Below are 10,736 nucleotides of genomic sequence, written 5' to 3' on the forward strand. Positions count from 1 at the left end.
AAGCAAGACCCATCTATATGTTGCCTACAAGAGACATACTTCAATTTTTGTTTGAGCCCAATGTGGGGCTCAAACTCACAAGCTGTGAGATCATGACCTGAACTGAAATCAGATGCTTAACCAACTGAGCCACCCAGGCGCCCCTGTAACAGACTTAGTTCAAACCTAAAGATACATGCAGATTGAAAGTGAAGAGATGGACAAACATTTACCTTGAAAATGAAAGTGAAAATAAAGCTAGGGTACCACTACTTACATCAGACAAAATAGACTTTCTTTTTTTCTTTTTTTAAAATTTTTTAAAAATCTTTACTTATTTTTAAGGGGGGGAGAGGAAGGGCAGAGAGAGAAGGAGACTCAGAATCCAAAGTAGGCTCCAGGCTCTGAGTTGTCTGCACAGAGCCCAACACAGGACTTGAACCCACAAACCATGAGATCATGTCCTGAGCCGATGTTGAACACATAACTGAGCCACTCAGACACCCCTCAGACAAAATAGAGTTTAAAACAAAGACTGTAATTTAAAGAGACAAAAAAGAACACCACATAATGATGAAGAGAACATTCCAACAAGAGGATATAAGAATTAAAAATGCTTATGACCCAACATGGAAGCACCTAAATACATAGAGCAATATTAACAGACATAAGGGAAGAAATTGACAGTAATATAATGATAGTAGGGGACTTTAACACTCCATTTACATAAATGGATAGATCATCCAGACAGAAAGCCAACAAGGAAACAATGGCTTTGAATGACACATTGGAACAGATGGATCCAACAGATATATTCAGAATATTCCATCCAAAATTATCAGAATAGGAAAAACTGAGAGCTTTCCCCCTAAGGTCAGAAACAAGACAGGGATGTCCACTCTTGCCACTGTTATTCAACATAGTATTGGAAGTCTTAGCCTCTGCAATTAGACAATACAAAGAAATAAAAGGCATCCAAATTGGCCAGGAGGAGGTCAAACTTTCACTCTTCACAGATGACATGATACTCTATATGGAAAACCCAAAAGATTCCACAAAAAAGCTGATAGAACTGATCCATGAATTCAGCAAAGTGGCAGGATATAAAATCAATGCACAGAAATCGGTTGCATTCCTATACACCAACAATGAAGCAACAGAATGAGAAATCAAGGAATTGATCCCATTTACAATTACAGCAAAAACCATAAAATACCTAGGAATAAATATAACCAAAGAGGTGAAAAATCTATACACTGAAAACTATAGAAAGCTTATGAGAGAAATTGAAGAAGACACACACAAAAAAAAATGGGAAAAGATTCCATGCTCCTGGATAGGAAGATCAAATATTGTTAAAATGTCAAAACTACACAAAGCAATCTACACATTCAATGCAATCCCTATCAAAATAACACCAGCATTCTTCACAGAGCTAGAAAACACAATCCTAAAATTTGTATGGAACCACAAAAGACCCCAAATAGCCAAAGCAATCTTGAAAAAGCAGGAGGCATCGCAATCCCAGACTTCAAGCTATATTACAAAACTGTAATCATCAAGACAGTACGGTACTGGCACAAAAACAGACACTCAGGTCAATGGAACAGAATAGAGAACCCAGAAATGGACCCACAAACATATGGCCTACTAATCTTTGACAAAGCAGGAAAGAATATCCAATAGAATAAAGACAGTCTCTTCAGCAAGTGATGCTGGGAAAACTGGACAGCGACATGCAGAAAAATGAGCCTGGACCACTTTGTTACACCAGACACAAAAATAAACTCAAAATGGATGAAAGACCTAAACATAAGACAGGAAGCCATCAAAATCCTCGAGGAGGAAGCAGGCAACAACCTCTTTGACCTTGGCCGCAGCAACTTCTAACTCAACACGTCTCCAGAGGCAAGGGAAACAAAAGCAAAAATGAACTACTGGGGCCTCATCAAAATAAAAGTTTCTGCACAGCGAAGGAAATAATCAGCAAAACTAAAAGGCAACCAACAGAATGGGAGAAGATATTTGCAAATGACATATAGATAAGGGGTTAGTACCCCAAATCTATAGAGAACTTATCAAAGTCAACACCCAAAAAACAAATAATCCAGTGAAGAAGTGGGCAAAAGACAGGAATAGACACTTTTCCAAAGAAGACATCCAGATGGCCAATTGACACATGAAAAAATGCTCAACATCACTCATCATCAGGGAAATACACATCAAAACCACAATGAGATTCTGACTCACACCTGTCTGAGTCTCACACCTGTCAGAATGGGTAACATTGACAACTCAGGCAACAGCAGATGTGGTGAGGATGTGGAGAAAGAGGATCTCTCTTGCACTGCCAGTGGGAATGCAAAGTGGTGGAGCCACTCTGGAAAACAGTATGGAGGTTCCTCAAAATATTAAAAATAGAACTACCCTGCAACCCAGCAATTACACTACTAGCTATTTATCCAAGGGATACAGGTATGCTGTTTCAAAGGGGCACATGCACCCCCATGTTTATAGCAGCACTATCAACAATAGCCAAAGTATGGAAAGAGCCCAAATGTCCATTGATGGATGAATGGATAAAGGAGATGTGGTATATATATATACAATGGAGTATTACTCGGCAATCAAAAAGAATGAAATCTTGCCATTTGCAACCACGTGGATGGAACTGGAGGGTATTATGCTAAGCGAAATTAGTCAGCCAGAGAAAGACAAAAATCATATGACTTCACTCATACGAGGACTTTAAGAGACAAAACTGGTGAACATAAGGGAAGGGAAGCAAAAATAATATAAAAACAGGGAGGGGACAAAAGCATAAGTTGAGACTCTTAAATATGGAGAACAAACAGAGGGTTATGGGAGGGGTTGTGGGAGGGGGGATGGGCTAAATGGGTAAGGGGCATTAAGGAATCTAGTTCTGAAATCATTGCTGGACTATATGCTAACTAACTTGGATGTAAATTTAAAAAATAAATTAAAATTTAAAAAGAGCAGAATATACATTCTTTTCAAATACACATGGAGGCACCTAGGTGGCTCAGTCTGTTGAGTGTCCCGCTCTCAGTTTCAGCTCAGGTCATGATCTTACAGTCCATGGGTTCAAGCCTTGCATTGGGCTCTGTGCTGACAGAGCCTGCTTGGAATTCTCTCTCTCACTTTCTGCGCCTCCCCCACTTGCTCACACACATGCACGCACTCTCTTGCTCTCTCTCTCTTTCTCAAAGTAAATAAGTAAACTTAAAAAAAAAGTACACATGAAACATTCTCCAGAATAGATCACATTAAGTCACAAAACAAATTTAAATATATTTAAAAAGACTGAAATCAGGGTGCCCAGATGGCTCATTTGGTTAATTGTCCAACTCTTGATTGAGGCTCAGGTCATGATCTCATGGTTGATGAGATTGAGCCCCATGTCAGGCTCTGCACTGACAGCACTGAGCCTGCTTAGGATTCTCTATCTCCCTCTCTCTTTCTGCCTCTCCCCTGCTCACATGCATGTGCTCCCTGTCTCTCTCAAAATTAATAAATAAAACTTCTAAAAAAATAAGTAAAAAGGCTGAAATCATATCATGCATCTTTTTTGACCACAATGGTATAAAACTAGAAATCAATCACAAGAAAAAAATCTGGAAAGAACACAGATTCATGGAGGCTAAATAACATGCTACTAATTAATGAAGGGGTCAACTAACAAATCAAAGAGGACTTATATGAGTTCTTATGTTTTAGATTCAAGTCCTTTGTTGTTTACATCTGTAGTTAATATCCTTTCTTATGCTGTGGCTTGGGTTTTCCCTCTTTTAGGTATCATTTCATGAATAGAAGTTCTTTAATGTAGTCTAATTTATCAATTTTTATGGTTTTGCTTTTTGTATTATTTAGGAATCTTTATCCCAAAGGCATAAATAATTCTGTATTATCTTCCTAAACCTTACAGTTTTTTAATTAAAAACACATTATTTATGTTAATATGTAATGGGTTTATTATTTTTAAACATAAATTAATAGGGGCGCCTGGGTGGCTCAGTCAGTTAAGCAGCCGACTTCGGCTCAGGTCATGATCTCACGGTCCTTGAGTTCGAGCCCCTTGTCGGGCTCTGTGCTGACAGCTCAGAGCCTGGAGCCTGTTTCAGATTCTGTGTCTCCCTCTCTCCGACCCTCCCCCGTTCATGCTCTGTCTCTCTCTGTCTCAAAAATAAATAAACGTTAAAAAAATTTTTTTAATAAACATAATAAATATTTTAAAATTTTGTTTTAATTTCTAATGTAGTAATTAATGACAAATATCACCCATAAAAACAAAAGCTCTTATTTTAAGAATTTTAAATTTTAAGAATGTAAAGGAATTTTGAGACCAAAACATTCAAGAACCACTGTGCTAGAGAAACTCTTGCATTGTGCACTAGAGCTAAGCACAAAAAATTTTTGGTAGAATTGTTTCAAATAGCCTGGAACTGGAAACAATTCAAATAGTCATGGACACTACAATACATAAATTAAGGGTTGAATATTGCTACAATGGAACAGTATACAGCATCTAAAGTAAAGAAAGTATCCTACAAAACATGGATACTTACACACAACAATATAAATAAATCTGACATAATATTGAGCGAAAGAAGCAAGATCAAAAAATGCCTATAGTGTGATCTCAATTGCAGAAGCTCTGTAATAGGCAAAATAAAACTTTAGGTTTAAGGGACTCTTACATAGCTGATAAAATACACATTCATTGGTAAAATGCAGAAAAACAATGAATAATTGCCATAAAAGTCAGGAAAAAGATGTCTGTAGTTGGCAGGGTAGGGTAGGTTGGGAAGGTTGTGCATCTGAGAAGCCAGCAATGTTTTATATCTGGATCATAGTACTGGTCATAGAGGTGTTAATTTTATCATTTTTCTTTAAACTGTACATATATGTTTTATGCATTTTTTCTATATGTATCGCATATGCTTCATTTGAACTCTACAAAATTATTACATTCTCCAAAGAAATTTCACACACATTTTAAAAGTCATTTCATCTTATGATCACGCCTGTGGTTGCTATGAAAAACTGTCTATGTTAGTCAGACCTCCCACCCAGAAAAGAAATAGTTCATGCAAATTTGGTAATCTGAGAAGAATTTAACAAAGGGACTATTTACGAAAGTGTGGGCAGGGTGTAAGGAACCCGAAAGTGGTAATAAAATACCCAAGTATTAGTAACTTAGGCATACCATTACCACTCATAGGCTTGGGGGCAAGGAAAGAAAGCCATTATTAGACCCAGGAGATAAGGCTTTGTGAAGACAGCTGCCTAACAGGAGCTCCGACCTCTAGTGGAAGGATGCTGCCAGCTCACAGTGCAGTGGCTTCATAGAAGGGCATATGTACATACTCTGATCTTATTCTCCTTTCTTTCCTCTGACTTTGCTCCCTGTTGTCGAACCCATCCAGAACCCAGAGGGCAAGAGAATCTATTGATGCTGTATGCTTACGTCAACCTCTCAGGGAACACAGCAGAAGGAAGGCTAGAGAGTAGATCTAGAGCGATGAGAAGTTGGTCACAGGTCCACCTGAACCTGAAATGTCAGCCACCTCCATTGTTTTCCTTTTAAAGTAGGGGGTGTGAGGGATTGAAAAATGACCAAGTACAGAACATGCATCTGGCACTATCCCTGCTTCTGCAGCGTGCCACAAGGTTTAAGCAGGTGCTCAAGGCTACCTTCTCTCTGCTCTTTCTGTTCTTGTTATTTTCTGCCAGCACGCTGGTTGAATATTTCTGATTTTGTTTTTTACCTCTCTCCTTGTGCCAGGCTGCAGGAATAAAGATGCTTTTGCATGCTTTTCTAAAGTAGGTTTGGAGAGACCTAAACTTCATGCATGTGGAATACGAGACAGATAGTCCTGTCTATGTTAGGAGAACACTTTCCCAGTGAGCGGACTTGGCCACTGGGCCAAGGAGGGCTAAGAGGTTGTGCACTGAATGCCTGAGTTCTGAACATAGCCCTCCTTACCGCATCCCCACCATGCGATGGCAAGACAATTACCGCTAAGAAGGCTACATCATCACCCCTTCTCTGCATATTGGTTCTGTGGCCTGAGGAACCCTTAATGAATAGGAAGAAGTCAGCTTACATTTCTTTGGAATGCTTCCTTTTTTTCATATGAGAACACTGAAGCCAAGAGAATTTGTGATATTTGCCTGAGACTGCATAGTTAGTATAGGAACAGAGAATAAAAGCTCAGCCTCCTGACTTTAAGGCTAATTTGTCTGCTACACTGGAGGACTACATCTGTGTCTTATCACTGTACCAGGTGGACGTGGAGAGTAGCAGTAACACAATGCTAGACTCTGATAAAGGTGACTCAGGGGAGGGAGAAACACATAGTAACAGATGTCCTCTAAACATTAAGGCACCATGGGGAATAATAAGACATTTGTCATCCTGCTGTCTCACTGTGCCAAGCTACAGGACTGAAGATGTTTTGCCCTGTGTTTTTCCAAAGTAGAGCCTTTTCCAAAACAATTCAGTCTGATGACTACTCAAGTGCATTTTAATGTGTTTGCTAATAAATTTCCTTGGTATTGGAAAATAATACCATTTTTCTTTTGTAATATCCCCTCTCCATTCCCGCAAAGGAGGAGTTCACATTGGTTTTTGTTTGTTTGGTTTGTTGTTTTGTTTTTTAGTCACAGAGAAGTCTATCTAGTGAAGCAATAAGGCTCTTTCTAATCTATAAAACACCATCAAAATGGATATTACGGTGAACCTATAGGGATTTCATGAATCATGCTAGGGAAGTTTCTAAGTGAGTCTGCATTTTAAGATTTCCATAGCCTTTCTGGGACTAATTAAACTGGTCAATAAGTGGTAAGTGATGAGGCATAAGTCCGAGAGATGCAGTGAGATAAAGAAAGAACTGAAGAAATGAGAACACATTATCCAGAGTGGAAACTTACTTTGTAAGAGTCGGTGTCTCTTCAAACTTAGTAACTTGAAAATGGCAATCACTGTTTTATTGCTTTCATTCTTTTTAATTTCTGGATTTTTTAAGATAGAATTTCACCTGATCTCTTGAGCTAAGTTAAATGGAATGAAGAACTCTGTAACAAACTTTGTTTTTAAAAAAAGAGAGGTTGGAAATTAATGGTTTATAAACATACTCCATTATCAGATGACCAATGGGGCCTTAGATAACTTGCTCACCTTTGACAACAGTGGGTTGAGATGCATTGCTATGAAGCGTTAGCTTCTTAATCAGTCAATCAATCAATCTTGTGAATTAGTGCAGTGCTAAAATAGTCATCAGGAATATGTAATACAGCATTTTACTTAGGACTTGCAATGCTCTATATTAAAGGAGAAAGTAATTGGTGGGGAGGAATGAAGTCCATTCCTAAGTTGGTAGGGAAAGATGTTTTTGGATAGGACAATTTTTCACACATTTCAGATCACATAAGTTCAATGGATGCCTTTGTTCCTCATCAGAAGTGAAAAAGCAGTCAACACTGAAAAAATAGTATTCATCATTTTTTAAGTGAAGTGCACTAATCTTACAGTTCAATTTAGTAAGTTTTGATAGCTGTACACACCCATGTAAGTAGCACCTAAAATTCCAAAAAGTGCCCTCACCCTCTTATCCCTTTCTAATTAAATATGCTTCCTTCTCACTGAGGCAACCACTTTCTGATTTTCTATCACCATAGATCAGTTTCCTGTTCTTGGACTTCATATCAATGGTGTCATACCATACATATTATTTTGTGTCTGGTTTCTTTCAGTCAACGTGTGTCTAGTTTCATTCATGATTTTGCATGTATCAGTGGCTCATTCCTTTTACTGAGTAGTATTTCTTTGAATGAATAGGTCACAATTTGTTTATCCATTTCTCCTTGATGGACATTTGTTTTGTTTTTGTTGTATTATGAATACAACAACTATGAGCATTCTTACACAAGCCTTTTGGCAGATATATCTTTTCTTTTTTAAAAAAAATTTTTAATGTTTATTTATTTTTGAGAGAGACAGAGAGAGTGTGAGTGAGGGAGGGGCAAAGAGAGGGAAACACAGAATCCGAAGCAGGCTCTAGGCTCTGAGCTGTCAGCACAGAGCCCAATGTGGGGCTCGAACTCATGGCCCACGAGATCACGACCTGACCCAAAGTCAGACACTTAACCGACTGAGCCACCCAGGCACCCCTGGGGACATATCTTTTCATTTCTCATGGGTATATACTTAGGAACAGAACTGATGGTCACATGGCAACTCTATGTTCAGTCATCTGAGAAACTGCCAGACTGTTTTCCTAAGCAGCTGCATCATTTTGCATTCACACCAGCAATGTACACAGGTTCCAATTTTTCCATATCCTTGTCAACACTAGTTATTGCTCATATTTTTTATTAAAGCCATCCCAGAGTGTGTGGAATTGTATCTCACTGTGGTTTTGGTTTGCATTTCCCTAATGATTAATGATGTTGAGCATCTTTTCAAGAGCTTATTGGCCATTTCGTATCTACTTTGGAGAAATGTCTATTGTCTTAGCCTATCTGGGCTACGAAAACAGAACACAATAGACTGGGTGGTTTATAAACAACAGAAATGTACTTCTCATAGTTCTAGAAATTGGGAAGTTGATGATCAAGGCACTGGCAGATGCAGTGTCTGATGAGAGCATGCTTGCTGGTTCACAGATGGCAGCCTTTTCACTGTGTCCTCACATGGCAGAAGGGACAAGGGAGCTGTCTACAGTCTCTTTGTAGACCCTAATCCCATTCATGAAGGCTCTGCTCTCATGACATAGTCACCTCTCAAAGGCCCCTACCTCCTAATACCATCACATTTGGGGAATAGGTTTCCACATATGGATTTTAGGGGGACACAGATATTCAGTCTACAGCATCTATTAGGATCCCAGGCCCATTTTTATTTGGGTTATTTGCCTTTTTATTGTTGAGTCTTAATTGATTTTTAACACTGGTTGGATTGGAGTGAGGAAATCTATTGTATCAGGTAAACCTTTTTAATTTAATTTAAAGGTTTAAATTTTAAAAAAGGTTTAATTTAAACCTTTTTAATTGAAAGTAACAGAAAATACAACCTGTACTAGCTTAAGTATAAATGGAATTTGTTGTATCACAGAACTGTAAATTTTGGGGGATAGTTTCGGTCTGAAAAGTGGCCTAATCCAAGGCCAAAAGAAAGACAACAGGACCCGGTTTCTCCCTATTCATCTCCTGGCTCTGCTTTTGCTGTGTAAGCACAATTCTTGGACAGACTCTCCAATCAAAGCTGCAAGATAGCTTTAGTGGCTCCAGCCTACATTTTCCCAGGTTCAGGGGAACTAGGAAGAGCACTGCTTTTCTCACAGCAGCTTTTGCCAAAAGCTAATTGGTCCTGACTGATTACAGACCATTCCAAATTGCAGTGGCCAGGGAAATGCATCCATTGATGGATTTGGGAGGGATCTTAGGCCAGGATTGGAGCCCATCCAAAACTCTGGACTGCAAGTGGAGGAGAGAGTTCTCCAGAGGGAAATTAGAATATGTTTACCAAAAGAAGAGGAAAATAGATGTTGAGATGTCAAAAACTAGCAAATGTCCACTACGGTGCTTCACAACCATGGTCTGACTAAAAGTTGACATGATTTTACCTAAGCAACGAAGCCAGGTATGGCCACTGGGTAAAGTATTATTATCATTGATATAGGCATATTGATAAAATTAGCCAGAGTGAAATCATGAAAAAAAAGTACTACATTTGGAGTTAGAAGATCTCATCCGAATTTCCTAGCTTTGCTATCTGCTAACACTATGACCTTGGAAAAATCACTTAACCTTCTAAACCACAGTTTTCTAGGTCTTAAAAAAGGGATTACCTTAGGCGCACCTGGGTGGCTTAGTTAGTTGGGCATCTGATTCTTGATTTCAGCTCAGGTCATGATGCCAGAGTTGTAGGATCAAGCCCCACATTAGCATGGAGCCTGCTTAAGATTCTTTCTGTCTCTCTGTCTCTCTCTTTCTCCCTCTGCCCTTCTCCCCAACTCGTGCTCTCTCTCTCTCTCTCTAAAATAAAAAATGTTAAAAATTTTTTAAAAATTAAAAAAAAATAAATTGATTACCTTAAAGTATAATTCTGGCAGCACAGGGTGGCTCTAGAAATATAAACATATGAAAGTACCTGGCACATAAAGGTACTTATTTTGAAATCCTGGCTCATAACCTTTTGTCTTCCATGTGTCCCCACCCCAGAGCAACTTCCTTCCAAGCCAGTGTTTGCTTTCCTGATGGGATGTGAGAGATTTCCCCAGAAAATATTTGGATCTATTGCCTTACTGAGCCCCAGAATGCCCCCTCAGCTACATGATTAGTACATGGTTCTCTCAACTGTAAGAATGGTTTCTGGTTGGAATTTCATTGTGAGACAGACACAGGCAGTGGCCTTTGAACAGAGGCTATGGTGGAAGACAGAAAAGATCTGTCAGGGAGACCTAGAACATCTCACCAGAGAACTCAGATTCCCACAGTTTAACTTCCAGGAATGGAAGTAAGTGCCATCTCCCCACCTTCCCACCCTCTCATGCATGCTGCCCCTTTGGGTTCTAGTTTGGTAACTCAACAGTGGGCCCATTATTCCTCAGAACTTGGTCAAGAGTTTGGAACTGCTACCTGGGTAGACCCAGAATCTCTCTACAGAAATGTCAGGGGTAGGAGTCTGGCTAAAATGAGTATATAGAGGAATTGTTTTTGAAATGGTGGAAAAT

This window comes from Lynx canadensis, chromosome C1 (assembly GCF_007474595.2).
Source record: "Lynx canadensis isolate LIC74 chromosome C1, mLynCan4.pri.v2, whole genome shotgun sequence".
NCBI classification, from domain to species: Eukaryota; Metazoa; Chordata; class Mammalia; order Carnivora; family Felidae; genus Lynx; species Lynx canadensis.